Below are 17,695 nucleotides of genomic sequence, written 5' to 3'. Positions count from 1 at the left end.
TGTCTGCGTCCTGGGCTCCCTGTCGGCCCAGCTGACCCAGTGGGTGACCAGGTAACAGGTGTGGCCGGACGTCACCTCTGCAGCCCCTCCTTCCCCTCCCTCCCGCCACACCTGGGAGTCCCCACCTGGGCTGGAACGGGTGTCCTTGCGCCCTGCCCCTGCGCCCTCCACCTTTGCCCCCAAACCCAAGCTTATGGGGTGGCCTGGAGCCTGCGACCAGGAGGGGTGCTGTCCTGGGGACCCAGGGCCCAGGCCGCCCGCCCGCCATCCTCACCCTGCTCTCCCACCAGCGCCATGAGCAGGTGCTGCTGCTTGTCGCTGGGCTTGCTCAGGGAGATGTGCCAGTCCCCGTGACGGCCGCTGCGGTGGCGAAGCAGCACCTCCTCCACCAGGGCCACCAGCTGGAGCCCTCGGTGGCGCCGAAACACCTCCTGCAAGGTCAGAGGCTCGCTCAGGGAGGGACAGACCCATGTCACCCTGCGCTCCGTGGCCAAAGGCTGAGAAAGACACTCGGGCTCCTCTGGGGACCACCTGTGAGCCAGAGCCGGGCTGCGGGGTGGGACAGGAGGACGCTGTCCCTTCTGCTCTGGCCGCTCTAGGTGAGGAAGGGGTGGGGCCGCCTCTCTAGCCCCCAGTGGAGCTGGGAGAACAGGGGACAGGTGGCTACTCCTCGGGCCTGGGGTCAAAGCATAATGGGGTCTGGCATGGGGTACAGAGAGGGTTGGGGACCGTAAGGACGCACATCAGTACAGCCACTGGAGGAGCGGTGACAGGGCTCGTCTCCTGCCCACCACAGCAGCAATGCGGCCCCCAGGATCTGGGGAGAGGTGGCCTGTCTCCCCTCTGCCACCAGAGATCTGGCCCGCGGTGGTAATGAAAAGAGCCACCACATGCTCTTATGCTGGTGTCTTCAAGAGAGAGGGCCCAGTGGCCCCTGGAACTGGGGACAGGGCGGAGATGCTGGAGGTTGGAGTTCTGCCCACTGGGCGCTCTGCACAGCTGTCCCTGTCCTTGACCAGGCCCAGGCACGGTCACGCCATGTGAAATGAAAACTAGGGTCTGGTCCTAAAGAGGAACCCGGTGGCAGGGGCCCAGGCTGGGGCTGGAGGCCTCTTGGCACACAGATCACCAAGTCACATCGGGGAAGAGACCCTTCTTTGGTCCCAGGGCCACTAGGCCCTCCAGCTCCTCTTCTTTCTGGATGTGCAAAGTAGCTACATCCACGTTCCCAACCTCTAAAGTCGGCCGCCCCCCTCGGGTCGCTCAGCTCGCCCTTGGGTGCCCTGCCACGGACAGGTCAGCCAGGGCTGCTGGCGAGGCAGAGCCACTCCCCCGGCCACCCAAAGGGAGCCCCGGTCAGCCCTCGACTCTAAGCCACCAAAGGTGACAGAAGTGCTGCCTTTCAAGAGTGGGACAACTCCCTTCTCAATATGGGTGCCCAGAGCCAATGGTAAGGAAGCCTTTGGGTGCAGTAGCTGTCATTCCAGCGACTCAGGAGGCTGAGGCAGGAGGATCGCAAGTTGGAGGCCAGCCTCTACAAATTAGCAAGGCCCTGAGCAACTCAGCGAGACCCTGTCTCTAAATAAGATATAAAAAGGGGCTGGGGACAGGGCTCAGGGGTCGAGGGCCCCTAAATTCAATCCCTGATATGTTTAAAAAAGGGAGAAAATGAAAGACCCCTTAGAAACCTTAAAATGCAAAAAGCATTCTGTCTCCCTCCCTCCCAGTCTGTTTTGTCCTTGTTTGTGGGTTTGTAGCATTGACGGGGCTGATGGTCCTGGGGTCAGGCTGGCCCTGGGACCCCGGCCTGCTCTGTGCATGCGCTGGCCGGCCACTCACACAGTCCACGTTCTCGGTCATGTTCAGGATGATGTAGTTCTTCCCCGCCAGGTTGCTCCAGTCCTTGCAGATGACCTGGACCAGGAGACGGAAAGAGGGTGGCCGCAGTAAGAAGGTGTCCTGGGGGACAGAGACCTGACACCCTGTGGGAAGCCGGAAGACACCGGCTGCTGCGGGTCTGCGGAGCCAAGTGGAACGGGCGACCTCTACAAGGTGACAGGCCACTGGTTCTGCCCAGGAGCCACAAACCCAGGTGGCTTCAGAGACCCACTGAGGGCACCTCAGAGAAAAGGGGAACTGTCCCTGGGGCCAGGCTGCGGGGCCCTGTTCAGAGACTGGGGGCAGGTAGCTGGGTCTGTGGGTCACAGGCAGACCCTATCCTGGTGTGGCTGTGACATGTCCCCAGAGCCCCCTTGGGACGATGTAGGAAGGTCCAGAGGAGGAGTGAGGGGTGTGAGGCCTGAACCCCAGCACTGAATGGCTCCCTGGGGGTCCCCTGGTGGCCCCTGGTGGGGTGTGGGGAGGAGGTGGCCCTGGGGCCGTGGCTTGGGGTCTCTATTTGTCCCTGGAGCGTAGAGTCCCTGCTCCCTGGTCCCCATGGGAGCTGCTCCCTCCCCACACTCCTCCTCCATGATGTCCTGCCTCCCCTCGGCCCAGGAGTGGGGCCGCCATCTGTGGACTAGGACCTGGGACATCCTGGGCCCCACGTCCACTGTCCTGCTCTGCAGTTGTGCTGGAGGGATCTTAAGTCACAGCAGCAAAAAAGCTGCCTACAACAGACCCATGCTGGGCACGCCTGTCATCCCAGTGACTCAGGAGGCTGAGGCAGGAGGATCACAGTTAGAGGCCAGCCTCAGCCAAAGTGGGGCTCTAAGCAACTCAGGTAACCCTGTCTCTAAATAAAATGCAAAACAGGGTTGGAGAGGGGCTCAGGGGTCCTGGCCCTGGGTTCAATCCCTGGTCCCCCCACCACAAACCTGGCCCCTTCCTTCCCTTCTGGAAACTGTGGGTGTGTGTTGGAGGCCGGGGGTGGAGGGGCGCAGGCCAGCCACCTGCTGCGCTTCTCCTAGGAGCAACACCAGAGGCCACGGCGCAGCAGTAGCCTCCTGAACAGTGGAAACCAGGAGGGGCCACCAAGCCTCTCCCAAGGTCTTTGCGCTCGAGTGTGGCACACGCCCCAGGTTGGGCCGTGAGGAGTGGCGATGTCCCAGGCTTCCCTGGGGCTCTGGGGACAGCCCCACCTGACAGGCTCTGCCCCACTGCACCAGCCGGGGTGACGGGGAGGCCCACAGGGTGCGGCCGAGGCCCATGCGCCCCTCACCTGTGTGGAGTCCCAGGGGGTCCTGGAGGGCGCTGCGGCCACCGGGCCCTCCTGTGGCTGCTGGCTGGGAGTGTCTGGCCCCAGGGTGGCAGGGGAAGGGGTCGGCTCCGAGTCTTGGGGGGCTGGTGGGAAAGAGGCTGAGGTCCTAGGGTCGTGGTGACCCTCGCCTGGGGCTCTGGTTGCAGGGGACGGAGCCAGGGGCGGCAGGTCCCCGGGCCGGCCAGCCAAGTCGGGGGCCCCCACAGTGGCGTCTTCACAGGGTCCTGGAGGGACCTCGAACTCTACTCCGAGTCCCGCCACTGGCAGCATGGTGGCTGTGTCCTCCTGGCTGGGCAAGTCCTGGTCCCCCAGGGTCACCGTGCGTGGGGTGACAGAGGGTGGCGACAGGCTGGGCTCCGCACTGCTCTCCGCGTCCACGCCCGATGACGCCTGGTCCCCAGAGTCCTCCTGCCGGGGTCTGGTGGCCCCCGGAGCCTGGCTGCTGCTGCCCCTGGGAGGAGAGTCTGGCGCCTGCGTGGTGGCCTCCGCCTGGGGTCCGCTCACAGGAAGCAGCTGTTCTTCCTCCTCCTTCTCCTCCTCCTCCTTCTCCCTCTCCTCCTCCTCTTCCTCCTCTTCCTCCTCCTCCTCCTCCTCCTCCTTCTCTTCCTCCTCCAGGGGCATGTGCCAGGAAGGCTCCACCAGGTTCATCTTGGGCAAGGACGAGGGGAGTCCCAGAAGGTCCTGGGGCTGGTCAGCGTCCTCCAGGGAACCCGACTTCCCCGTTAAGTCCGGGAAGACGTAGTCTAGAGACAGGAAAAGTGCGTTGGCTTCTTCAAACCCGGACTTACTGGGATCCACTGGGCAGGGCTGAGCGACAGGAAAGAGCTATCACCTGCCTACAGGGACAGGGACGCATCAGTCTTGGTCATGTGGGGCGAGAGTGGGAAATGAGGCTGGGGAGGAGGGCAGGGTGAACACAGAACACAGGGGTCTGGCTCTTGGTTTTTTTAGTCCCAGGGATTGAATCCAGGGGCCCTCGACCCCTGAGCCATGTCCCCAGCCATTTTTACATTTTATTGAGAGACAGGGTCTCCCTGAGTTGCTCGGGGTCTTGCTAAGCTGCTGAGGCTGGCCTCCACCTTGTGATCCTCCTGCCCCAGCCTCCCAAGCAGCTAAGTGATATCCTGACTCTTAATAAAACATAAAAAAGGTATGGAGACGTGGCTCAGTGGTTAAGTACCCCTGAGTTCAATCTCTGGTACCAAAAAAAAAAAAAAAGAAAAAAAAGGAAAACATCTTAATATTTTCAGATTCAATATGAAATTATACCCATAAAACAAATACATAAAAGGATAAAAATTCTTTACTTCAATATAAGTAAGAACTTTATAATAGATCGATTCAAAAATAAAATTCAGTGCATAGCTGGGTGCTGTGGTGCACACCTGTGACTTGGGAGGCTGAGGCAGGAGGATCACAAGGTGGAGGCCAGCCTCAGCCACTTAGCAAGGCCCTGAGCAACTCAGTGAGACCCTGTCTCTAAGTAAAATATAACAAGGGCTGGGGACAGGGCTCAGGGGTAGGGTGGTGGCCAGGCATGTGGAAGGCCCTAGGATCCATCCTTAGCACTGGGGGAGAGACAGACAGCCAGCCAGCCAGCCACACAGACTGACATGAAGGGAGGGATGAAGGGAGGGAGGAGGAAGGAAGGGTCCGTTACACTGTGAGATCTCATGTCTGAAGGTCCCTGGGACAGCAATGTAGGTGACAGCAATCGCGATGACCAGAAAAACCTCAGGAGAGGCCCCTGCGGGAGAATCGGGGCCCCTGTTGGGGGCTGGTGACAGAAGCAGCCAGCCCTGGCTCATGGGGGGCACGTGGGCACTGACAGAGTTGGGGACCTTCCAGAAGAGCCCGGCTCAGTCGACAGACTGGACCAGGCGTGTGGAGGGTGCGCTCCCCGCTGACCCCACGAAGCTGGGGAGATCCTGGAGGCCAGCACCCCCCACAGCTCAGTTGGAGGCCGAGTTTTCCGAAGCTGGACGCCCCCACCCCCGGCCACCTTCCAGTGTCTGGCTCCTCCTCTAACCTCGTTGGTGGCACTGGTCATGCTATTGACATCAGTACCTGGCCATGGGGGGACTCAGCCACTAACTGACCTGTCCACACTTCTGTAAGCCCCTTAACCCCTCTGGCTTGGGGTTTGGGGCAAATCACATGGGAATGTCGCGATCCATGATTCCTAAGGTCCTAACGCCTGTATCTTAAGTGTTGGAGGGTCCTGGTAAGTGTGTTCTCTCCATTGGTGACACTAAACCCCTAGCTCTGCAGCTGGGAGGCTGAGGCAGGAGGATCGCAAGTTGGAGGCCAGCCTCAGCCATTTAGCAAGACCCTGTCTCAAAACACAAAATGAAAGAGCTAAGGACGTGGGCTGGTGGCAAAGTGCCCCTTGGTTCAGTTCACGTCACCATAAGAAGAAAAGGCCAGAATTGTCCTGGATGTGGAACAGAGAGTCCCACTACTATGATGCACTGATAAAGAAGACAAATATACACCCCAAAGGTGCTGCCTCCAGGAACCCACTTCCTCCAGCCACAGCCCGCCTCCAGCTGCTGAGGCTGGCCTCCAACCTACGATCCTCCTGCCTCAGCCCCCAGATTGCTGGGATGAGAGGCGTGCCCTGTGCTGGCGAGGCGGGATGCAGAGCGGGCTCCCGGCCTCCAGGATGGCCACCCTCTCACAGATGACCTTTGGCACCAGCTGAAGGCCTATTTTATAGACACGTTTGCCACAAGGGACAGAAACCCTCAGAGAGACGCCAACATGCAGCATTCATGACTCTGCGAGATGGGATTATGGGTAAATTTATTTTCTTCTTTTATTTGCACTTAATTTTTGGGGGGGCACCAGGGATTGAACCCAGGGGTGCTTAACCCCTGAGGCCCGTCCCCAGCCCTTTTTATATTCTATTTGGAGACAGGGTCTCACTGAGTTGCTTAGGGCCTCGCTAAGTGGCTGAGGCTGGCCTCCACCTTGCGATCCTCCTGCCTCAGCCTCCCGAGCTACTGGGATCACAGGGGTGCACCACCCCATGCCTGGCTGCATTTAATTTTTTTTAATCTGCTCTGTATTACCAGCATAAAATAAAAATTGTAGGGCTTGCTTTTTCTCCAGTGTAGGGTAAAAGGGATTCCTTGGATGCTCCTGTCACTTGGCTCTACAGGTATCTGCCCATCGCTCCTGGTGATCGTCCCCAGTAAGTGTGCGATGGCCCAGAGCTGGGGACCATCCCTCACAGACACAGTCCAAAGAGGGTCTGCTGTGCCCAGAGCATCTCCAGGTCTGGCAGACGGCCGTCCTGATGATCTGGTGCCTCCAGACTTCACTACAGAGGGGGAGGACTGAAGCCCTCTGAAGCCAATGACTTCACACAGAAGAAAGGGCAGCCGACCTTGAAGCGGAAACCTCAGGCTTGGGACTTCGCTCTGCCTCTGTGTGATTCAGTGTCACTTTAAAATCTCTGTAACCCAGTGTCCTTAGCTACAACCAAGATATTAATCACGCCTGCTTTTACAGCTTTTGTAGATCTGCTCTGACATTTAAAAAAAGAAAAATTCACTCCCAAATGATGTGCCAAGCAGGGCGCAGGGGCACATGCCTGTTTATCCCGGCAGCTCAGGAGGCTGAGGCAGGAGGATCGCTAGGTGGAGGCCAGCCTCAGCAACTCAGTGAGGCTGTAAGCAACTGAGCGAGACCCTGTCTCTAAATAAAATCCAAAATAGGGCTGGGGATGGGGGTCAGGGGTTCAGCACCCCTGGAACCAAAAAAATAATTTAAAAAAGGGGGGCTCTGTCAGTTTTTCTGCAGGGTCGCATGGGGCTGGCGTGGAGGAGTGTGCAGACCTGAGATGAGGAACAGACCAGCCACGGGGAGGCCTCCAGATGGCGACATGGCTCAGATTCAAGGAATGACAGTGACTCTCCTCAGGAGACCTGGGGCAGCCCACGGAGATCAGCAGACCCAGGGAGGTAGCGGGGCTCCCGAGCGCCCCCCTGCGGCCTCATGAGGAAGGACGAGGCGCAGCGGCCTCTCCCACCGGGACTCCCAGACCCGGGAGGGAAACTGCTTAATAGTCCTTCCACACGGGTCCACGTGGTGACAGGTCTCAGTGGGAGAGGGCAATGAGATCCCACCTTACACCATGCGCCATAATCAATTACGGTAGATTAGAGGAAGAAGGAAGGGAGTAGTGCATATTTCAGTGATGCAAAGACTCGTCATAAAGCAAAGAAAAACAGGCAAAAATGTTTAGAAACATCTAGAAAGAAAGACACTGTCAAGCTTAAAAGATGAGTGTGTCAAATATTACCCATAATGCAAATGAAAGTAGTTGGCCGGCGCAGTGGTGCACGCCTGTCATCCCAGCAGCCCGGGAGGATGAGGCAGGAGGATCGCCAGGTGGAGGGCAGCCTCAGCAACTTAGCAAGGCCCTGAGCAACTCAGTGAGACCCTCTCTCTAAATAAAATCCAAAATAGGCCTGGGGATGGGGGTCAGGGGTTAAGCACCCCTGGGTTCAATCCCTGGTACCAGAAAAAAAAAAGTAGGGAACACAATATAGGGCCTCACTAAATAAAGAGTGGTTAGTATTAAAGAAGCACAGACTCCTGCGGACTTGGCTTTGGTGTCCCGCGGACGGCACTGTGGTGAACCTCGGTGGGGGTCACAGGGGGTGCTGGCAGGGGCCCGTGGAAGTGCTACCTGCGGTGGGCCCCAGGTCGAGGCTGGAGGCGTTGAGCTCCTCCTCCTCCCAGAAGTACTGAGGCGGCTGCAGGATCCGGGACTCCTCGCTCTCGTAGCTGGGGAAGCCCGAGCCGGGGGCCCCCAGGCCGGCTCCCAGGCCCATGGACTCACTGGGCTCCTCCCCGTCCAGCGGCTCCAGGCCGGTGGGCAGCAGCAGGTCCAGCAGAGAGGTGGACGTGAGGCCCTCGGGGCCAGGCTCATCGGTCCCGGCTGCATGGGAACCCAGGGACACTCCTGTGCGGACACAAAGGCCGGACGTTAGGAGAGGCCAAGGGCGGCCCTGGGGCGCTTGACCCCTCAGCCACCGCGCAGCCCTTTTTGTTTTTTATTTAAAGTCAGGGTCTCGCTGAGTTGCTCGGGGCCTCGCTAAGCTGCTGAGGCTGGCCTCCACTCGCGATCCTCCTGCCTCAGCCTCCCAGGCCACTGGGATTAGATTTTTGTCTCTAACCATCACCTGTCACAAAGAAGATGCCAGAGGCCGGGGATTTCGATGACATCTCTGAATACCCAAGGGCTGCCCGAGGATTCTAAGATGCCATCTTCATTTCAAAAAAGGACCAATTGCTCAGACCTCCATGTGACAGTGGCTAAGGGGGGATAGAGGGAAATGGTAGGGGACAGAGGACTCAGTTGACTTGGCCCCCTCTGGGCTGGGCACGGTGGCACACGCCTGTATACCCAGCTGATCTGGAGGCTGAGGCAGGAGGATTGCAAGTTGGAGGCCAGCCTCAGCCAGTCAGCAAGACCCTGTCTCAAAATAATAATTAAAATGGTCGGGGATGTGGCTTAGTGGTAAAGTGCCTCTGGGTTCAATCCTCAGTACAAGAAAAAAAAATCTAATATTATTGGGATCATGTGCTAAATGCTTTGCAAACAGTGTCTGAATTTTGACCTCCACCGCCACCTTATGGGGTGGTAGATCCTGAGACCGCGACTGGCCCCGAAAGAAACAGGACCATTCAGACTGTTCTACCAGAAACTAGGGATCCCGGGGGTTGAGGGGTCTCTGCACCCTGCAGACCCATCACAGCACCAAGAAGGACCCCCCCCCAAGGGCAGCGCCTGGCCCCGCGGTGGGAGAGATGCCAGGGGAGGAGTCAGGAGCAGAGTTTCCAAGACAGAAAACGACAGGTTGACTGAGTAAAGAAGGTCACTGAGAGCCCACGTGGCTTCAGAGCAAGCGCCGGGGTGACAGGTAGAAACGTGGGACAGAGGCCACATGCAGTGGTGCACACCTGTCATCCTGGTGGCTCAGGAGGCTGAGGCAGGAGGATCCCAAGGTGGAGGCCAGCCTCAGCAACTAAGTGAGGCCCTAAGCACCTCAGTGAGACCCTGTCTTTAAGTGAATAATAAAAAGGGCTGGGGACGGGGCTCAGGGGTTAAAGGCCCCTGGGTTCCATCCCTGGGACCAAATCATCATCATCGTCATCGTCATCCACGGGCCTTGAGCTCCAGGAGGCCAAGTCACAGCTGCAGGGAGGCCCTGGGTCGAGGCTGGGAGTTGGGGAGGCAGTGACCTTGCTCCCCCAGTGCCTGCTCTGTGGCCGTTCCCTGCCCAGAAGGCTTCCGGTGCTCGGGGACACCACGGTCAAGGTCTACGGTGCCACTTCCAGGTGGGCTTGGCTCCGAGCACCGGACCCCGCGTCCACACCAGGGACTCAGATGCAGAGCCAGGCGCCTGGGTGGGGTGGTTCTCAGAGCCGAGGTCCTCAGAGCCCCAGAGCTACAGCCACCGATGTGGGTCCACCTTCCTTGGACAGTCCTCTGTCCCTAGGTATGGGTGGCACTGTGGCTGAGACCGGAGGTGCCCCCAGGGGTCCATGTGTGAGATGGTGCAGGAAGGCTGAGAGGTGACTGGGTTCCGTGGCCAGAGGTGGGGACGAGTCAGTGGGTTCATCTGGGGATGAGCCAGGAACAGCTGCAGGCTGGGGGGAAGCTGGGGAAGGAGGCCAGGCCGGGGCGAGGCTGGGGAAGGAGGCCCCCAGGAACGTGCGTCTGAGGTCTGTTTTCTCCCTGGGGAGCAGGGCTCTCTCTGCCTCCTGGTGGCCATGTCCTGAGCTGCTGTCCTCCTCCACCCCCTTCTGCCATGATGTCCTGCGTCACCTGAGGCCCAGGGCTGTGGAGTCCGCCGACCACAAACTGAACCTCTAAAACCAGACTCCAAGTAAGCTCTCCTCCCCGCAGTGGGTCTGGCCAGGGCTTTTGGTGACGTGAGGATGGAGCAGCCTGACGCACGTGGACTTCGGTCCTCCGATCCTTTCTACCCAGGCCTCTCAGGACCTTCCCTTCCGACCCCCTCTGCCATCGCTGGGGGGCCTGGCTGCTGTCGTGGGGCTCCCCAGCCCTGGAAAGACCACAACAGGCAGACGGGAGAGGGACAGGGTGTCACCTGCCGCCACAAAACCTGCCTCATTAGAGTCCCCCCATTCCTGTGGTAGACACAGTGCCCAGCCCTGGACCCCCGATGACCTCTGGGGACACGGCTCCCCAGCACGACCTGAAGCCCCCCTTGAACTTGACCTGCGGCCTCTCTGAGCCCCTGGCCGAGGGGAGGGAGGTGGCCTTTCCAAGGGCAGACTCAGAGGGTTCTGTGACACTCCATGGTCCCAGGGCTTTGGGCCGGGCTAGCGGGGCTGGCCCTGCAGAGTGACCTCCCACGGAAAACACGGCCACTGGTCCCAGCGTCCCAGCTAAGGCAAGGACGAGCCACTGCCCAACTCAAACTGGAAGGAGTCCCCCAAATCCCAAGAACCCCTGGCTGAGGGCCACCTGCACTGCCCTCCTGCAGATGCAAGGGTGGACACAGGTGTTGTCCTGCGCCGGGGCCTTTGGAACCACAGGGCACGGGGGCACCTGGGGGGCTTGTTAAACAGAAGGGCGAGACCCCACCCTGGAGCCGGAGTCCAGGGGTCACACCTAGGAACAGCTGCGCTGAGCCACTAAATTTGGGGGTGATTTGTTACGCAGAACTAGCTGACGGATACAGCCAGAGAATCATAACGGAGTTCTCCTTGCAGATCCGAGTGAGGCCTGAGTGGTGACTGCCTTCTGTCATCCACCCACCCACCTATCTGTCCCCCACCCATCCATGCACCCACTCGTCCATTGACAGAGACCTCACAGCAACAGGGTCGCAGCAGGTGCTGACGTGCCCTGGACACTAGGGATGGAGCAAAGTTCAAAGGCACCTAGTGGATGTTTGATGATGGTCTCTTGAGCTCAGACAGGCATCCTCTGGCTTTGCCCCACCTGAACGCAAAAGCCAAGCCGTCCAGAGGACCACGGCAGCAGGGCATAGTGGCACATGCTGTCATCCCAGCAGCTTGGGAGGCTGAGGCAGGAGGATCGCAAAGTGGAGGCCAGCCTCAACCAAACCGAGGCCCTGAGCAACTCAGTGAGACCCTCTGTCTAAATAAAATAGAAAACAGGGCTGAGGACAGGGCTCCGGGGTCAAGGGCCCCTGGTAGGAAAAGAGGAAGAAGGAAGAGGAGGAGTAGGAGAGGCTTTGGACACATTTCCGGCCTCCTGGCCTCTACAGGAGTTCTTTTAGCACCTCCCCAAAAAACTCACGGCTCCTCCAACCCCCCTCGGCTTTGGTGGTGTGTATGAATCACCTGCCACTCTGGGCTTGGGCTCTGGGCTGTGGATGGGGTCTGCAGGCCTCGCCTGTCCCTAGACCGCACTTTGAGTAACAAAGCTCAGAGAAATCTGAAATGCAAATGAGGCTCCAAGACCACGACAACGCAGGCCAGACTCTTTAAAGTGGCAGGGACTCCTCACCCTGGGTCTCCCTCCCTCTCTCTGCTCTCCGCAGCCCCTCTCTGAGCTGCAGATGAGCCGAGCTTCTAGCAATTTCCTGGACCCCACAGTCTGGGAGCCTCCTGGATCTTGATACACGCTGCCCGCCACCTTTCTCCTGGCGAATCCGGCCTTCTGCCTGCAGCCTCAGCGCCTGACAGCCTTCGCTGGAGGCTCCCCTGGGTGGGTGGCCCGCCTCTGTCCACACACCACCCTGAACAAGGTCCTGTCCTCCAGGTGTCCCTTGGCACTTGGAATTCCAGGGCCTGCCACAGTTCCTGGCACAGGATAGGGCTGGGTCCAGAGATAAGGACCAGACCCAACCTCTGGGTTCACAGTCGAAACCACTAAGGCCTCCTGGGGTCCAGGTCAAATGGCAAGTGAACAGGAGACCTGTTATTAGCACGTTTTCCCCACAAAAATGTCTTACAGGAGCTGGGCCTGGTGGCACTTGCCTGTAATCTTGGAGGCTCAGGAGGCTGAGGCCAGAGGATCACAAGTTGGGGAGGCTGAGGCTGGAGGATCGCAAGTTGGGGAGGCTGAGGCCGGAGGATCGCAAGTTGGGGAGGCTGAGGCCGGAGGATCACAAGTTGGAGGCCAGCCAATTTGTATTAGACGGTCAGCTACACAGAGCCACCTGTCATTCTGAGCTTCTATGATTCCGGGCCAAGCAGCGTGCGAGGCCCTCTCAGGAGACAAAAGATGACAACGATCTCTGTCCTCAGTTAAATTACCAGATTTTTTTGTTTTTGGTATCGGGGATTGAATCCAGGGGCCCTCGACCCCTGAGCCCCGTCCCCAGCCCTATTTTGTATTTTATTTAGAGACAGGGTCTCCCTGAGTGGCTTGAGCCTCGCTTTTGCTGAGACTGGCCTCTAACTCACGATCCTCCTGCCTCAGCCTCCGGAGCTGCTGGGATGACAGGGTGGGTCACAAGTCACCAGCTGTGATAATAACCCTCTTTTGCAGGGGATACATCTCCACGGTTGAGTAACATGGATGGCAAGGAACGAAACTATAAGAGACAGATCAGGAAAATCTCATTAGTGCATTTGGGGAACAACAAAAAAAGTCATTTAATGAGAAATGTTGGTGATGATTAAACAATGCACATTTTGCATGTTCCCGGTGGCCCTGAGCGACCAAAGGTGGAGAGGCTGCAGTTCATCTTTAGCTACGCACTCCAGCATGTCGGAAAAGCTCACTTCAGCCTTGTTTAAATAAAAGGTAACTTCTTCTTTTTTAAATGTTTTTTTTTTTTTCAAATATTGTTTAGTTGTGGTTGGACACAATACCTTTATTTATCTTCATGTGATGCTGAGGATCAAACCCAGGGCCTCCCACATGCTAGGCAAACGCTCTACCCCTGAGCCCCCGCCCCAACCCCAACTTATTCTTCTCAAGCATCCTGGAATTCACCCGCTAAAACAACCTCTGAGTTCAGGTTCAGTGGCACACACCTGTCATCCCCAGCAACGAGGGAGACCAAGGCAGGAGGATCACAATTGGAGGCCAGCCTCAGCCACTTAGCGAGGCCCTGAGCAATTCAGGGAGACCCTGTCTCTAAATAAAATGCAAAATAGGGCTGGGGATGGGGCTCAGGGGTCGAGGATCCCCCAGATCAATCCCCAGTACCCCCCAATTATTAATTTAAAATATTAAAAAACCACGGAAGGTTGGGATATGAGTTGCCTCCTGAAATCTCCAAGTGTCTCTGTCACATCTCAATGAAGTGTGGTGGAGAGGATGCTGATCCCATTTAGGCTGTGGTCCGGCTGCGCAGAAGCACCTACAACTCCCCCAAACTCCTCCTGTCCTGAGCAGAGGAACCCTGTTTACCACCTCTCAGGTGACAGCCTCCATTCTCTGACCCTCTTTCAGCCAGTCAAGCCCCAAGTTCCTCTCCTGATGGTCTGATAGGAATTATTATTATTTAGTTTTTTGCAGTATTATCAATTGAACCCAGGTGTCCTCGACCACTGAGCTTCATCCCCAGCCCTATTTTTTTTTTTAAATTTTGAGACAGGGTCTTGCTAAGTGGCTGAGGCTGGCCTCCAATTTGCGATCCTCCTGCCTCAGCCTCCCGAGTCACTGGGATTGCAGATATGTGACACCACACCCAGGTGGCACTGTGAAATCCTGTTGAAAAAAGGAACCTGGTATTCTCCTGGTCTTTCATCCCTTTTTCAGTAAACAGTTCCATTTTCTTTTTTTTATTATTATTATTTTTTAGTTGTAGTTGGACACAATACCTTTATTTTATATATTTATTTTTGTGTGATGCTGAGGATCAAACCCAGGGCCTTGCACATGCCAGGCGAGCGCTCTACAGCTGAGCCACAACCCCAGCCCAGTTTCATTTTCTTGAACTTATTTTTCCTTACAATGACTGTTTCATCTTTATATAGACCTTGATATTTTCAAAAGCTTTGGCAATCCGTAATTATTTAGGTAATTACTAGAGGCTCCTCCTTTTTCAAACTCGCCTACCATGAGATGACACCAAAATAGGGGCAGAGAACACCATTCTGCTGTTCATTTTGTGCCTAATAATTAATCTGCCTTGTTGGGTACACGGGCACACATCTGTAATCCCCGCAACTTAGTTGGGAGGCTGAGGCAGGAGGATTGCAAATTGGAGGCCAGCCTCAGCTACTTAGCAAGACCCTAAGCAGCTCAGTGAGACCCTGTCTCTAAACAAAACATAAAAAAGGCTGAGGACGGGGCTCAGGGGTTAAGGACGCCCTGGGTTCAATCCCTGGTACTAAAATAATAATAATAATAACAATAGTCATAATAATATAATACCTGCTTTAGTTGAGATCGCACCTGACTTAAAATTGCAGAATCACACTCTTTGCGTGACTGATTAGTATTTCCCTCTAGCACCTGCGATGTGTCACTTCATCATTCCGGGGACAGAAGGTGAGAGAAGAAGGAAGACAGGGGTGGAGAATGGGGGTATTAACCCAAACTCAGAAACAAAAAAAAAGGCCCATAAGAGAGGCTGAGGAATTAGAGGCTGAAAACACAAAGACACCCACACCCCAGGGCCCAGGCTGCACAGTGGGGTCTCCCCTGTCCACCTCGGTGCCTGCAACCTTGCAGCCGGGCCCTGTGGGACTTCCACCGTCAGGGACACGCCCACCTCCCCGTGATTGGCAGCTTTGAAATCCAGATCCTCCCCAAGGCCTGGGCTCGCGCCAGCCTGGAAGGTGGCCAGCGGCATCTGTCACGCAGCCCTCACAGCCTGGCGTCAGCCACAACAGAGACGGTCGGGTACTATCACCCAGCCTCACTCACACACCTCCACGACTGCCTGCAGGACCCACCACGGTGCCTGTCGGGCCCGGAGGACAGGGAGCATGCGACAGGGAGCAGGCGACAGGGGAGGAGGGGACAGGCTTTTTTTTTTCTTTTGGTCCCAAGGACTGAGCCCAGAGGCACCAGACCCCTGAGCCTTGTCCCCAGCCCTTTTTTAGACTTTATTGAGAGACAGGGTCTCGCTGAGTGGCTCAGGGCCTCGCTAAGGGGGCTGAGGCTGGCCTCCACCTGGCGATCCTCCTGCCTCAGCCTCCAGAGCCGCTGGGGGTCACAGGCGGCAGTGCCCACTGGAAGGAAGGCCCCCGGGGCCATCGAGGGAGCCCTGCCACCGTGCACACCCCCTGCCAGCACCTTCGCCTGGCCGCAGAGCAAGGAAGGTCCCCCCCTCTGGGGCTGACCACGTGGCCTTTCAGACACGTCCTGATGTGACCCAGCTCTGCAGACCGGCTCCTGTCCCTTGCTGAACCGCTGGCCCCCGCCAGCTGCCAGCGCCCGGGCGTCCCTTCCTCACACCGCGCATCCGTGGTGTCCCGCCCCGCTGTCACCCGCCCACCCCGTCGTGCCCTGGGAGGCTATGGATGGGGACCCCCGGCCGTGGCCATGTCAGTGTCACCCCTGCCCGTGGGCTGGAGGACAGCGCTCGTGGGGCCTGCAGCCCCCCCACGCCCGCCCCGGGGATCCTCGCGAGTGGCCCCCCGCGTCCCGGCGTGAATGTCGCCGCGCGCTCCTGCAGCCCGTGCACGCGCACACACGCCCCTCGGCCGCAACAGGCGCACCTGTCACCTCCCGGGCGGGCGGCGCTCGGAGCGCTAGGGGGGGGGGGTCGCCGGAGGGGCGGGGACCCGGGGACACCGGCGTGTGTCACCGCACGCCCACCCCGCGCCGGCCACGGCAGCCGCTGGGGGGGGGGTCGCCGTGGCCGCCCACGCCCTGTCCCCGGCGCGGGGAGGGCGGCCCGGGGGAACACAAGCGGCCTCGGCCCCGCGGCGCCTTTGTTGGCTGCCCGCGTCGCCGTCCCGCCCCGCCGGCGCCCGCGCTCACCCTTGGCCAACAGCAGCAGCAGCGGCGGCAGCAACAGTGGCGGCAGCCGGGCGACCCGCAGCAGCCGGCCCACGGTGCAGCCGTAGCCGCCAGCAGCCGTAGCGGCGCAGCGCGCGGGCCCGCGTCAGGGAACCGCGCTGGCGCGGGCCCGCGTCAGGGAACCGCGCTGGCGCGGGCCCGCGTCAGGGAACCGCGCTGGCGCGGGCCCGCGTCAGGGAACCGCGCTGGCGGCGGCGGCGGCAGCGGCGCGCGCTCTCCTCATTGGCCCGCGCGGCTGTCACTCACGCCTGGCCCCACCCGGCCGCGTGCCGCGGGCGCCCCCCGCCAAGACGAGGTGGGTGCACGGGCGGCCGCCCCCCTTCCGCAGCGCCCCCGCGTCGGAGCGGCCAATCAGCGCCCGAGGAGGCTTCGGGGGGCGGGGCCTCGACGGCTGGATCCCGGGCCTCGCACCTCGCCTGGCAGCTGAGTGTGCGCTGCTGCTGCTTCTGCTGCTGCTGCTGCTGCTGCTGCGCTGGGTGCTCTGGGCAGGGGGACCTGGGGGGGTCCGGTCAGCACTAAAGAGAAGCTGGCACTGATGACAACGTGCAGGTGACCACCCATCCCGGGCTCTTGGATTGGAAGGACTCTGGGCCAAGGCCACAGCCAAGGACCAGACTTAGAGCCCAGAGGTTGAGTTTGCTTCTATTTTGGGGGGGGGGAGTGAGTGGGTTCCAGGAATGGAACCCAGGGGTGCTCACCCTCTGAGCCCTGTCCCCAGCCCCTTTTTCTATTTTATTTAGAGACAGGGTCTCCCTGAGTTGCTTAGGGCCTTGCTAAGTGGCTGAGGCTGGCCTCCACCTTGCGATCCTCCTGTCTCGGCCTCCTGAGTCGCTGGGATGACAGGCGTGCGCCACCTTGTGTCAAATAGGCTTGTGAAATGTGTCCTCAGCCCTCCCCGCGGTGTGTATCACGGGAGATGATCTCACACGAGTCTTGCAGGATAAATCCTGGGGAGAAATAGGATTGGCAGGAGCAGAGGTATAGAGGAGAGTGGGTTTCAGTCAAAGGAAGGGATGTGGGCATAAGGTGGCATCACATGACAGTGGAGGACACCTGTGTTGTGAGTATCAGGAGGCTCAAGGGACAGAAGGGAAAGAGAAACGACATTCTTGGTTATTCTGGACCAAGTAAGTAGACCCTTCTCCAGTTTCATCCATTTATCATCAAATGCCATTGTTTCATTCTTCTTGATGGCTGAGTAATATTCCACTGTGTATATGGACCACATTTTCTTTATCCATCCACCTATTGAAGGGCATCTAGGTTGGTTCCACAGTTTAGGTAGAAAAAAGTGGCAATGGATGGCAAGATGAAAACAGAGACCGTAAAATGAGAATTTACGCAGTAAAAAAGACATTCTTATAATTTAATTCATAGAACTCTATGTCTTCTTTTACCCTGGGGTCGACTTCAAACTCCGTGGCCCAGATGATTTGGTGGATCCTAGGCAGGTAGGCGAAGATCAGATAGTACAGGATCTCCAATGTCAGCATGACAAGTTTGGACGGGACCCAGAAGCAATTCATGTTTCCACTGGGGCATGATGGTGCACG

At 58.3% G+C, this 17,695-nt stretch overlaps 1 pseudogene; it reads right to left on the bottom strand.

Moving 5' to 3' along the window:
• Nucleotides 1–8,043, bottom strand: part of LOC143410313 (podocalyxin-like protein 2) — a 67,290-nt pseudogene extending 59,247 nt beyond the window's left edge.
• Nucleotides 8,044–17,695: the final 9,652 nt, after the last annotated feature.

Source organism: Callospermophilus lateralis, chromosome 11 (genome assembly GCF_048772815.1).
Source record: "Callospermophilus lateralis isolate mCalLat2 chromosome 11, mCalLat2.hap1, whole genome shotgun sequence".
NCBI classification, from domain to species: Eukaryota; Metazoa; Chordata; class Mammalia; order Rodentia; family Sciuridae; genus Callospermophilus; species Callospermophilus lateralis.
The sequence above is the reverse complement of the archived record's forward strand: the minus strand, read 5'-3'. Positions and strand labels throughout refer to the sequence as shown.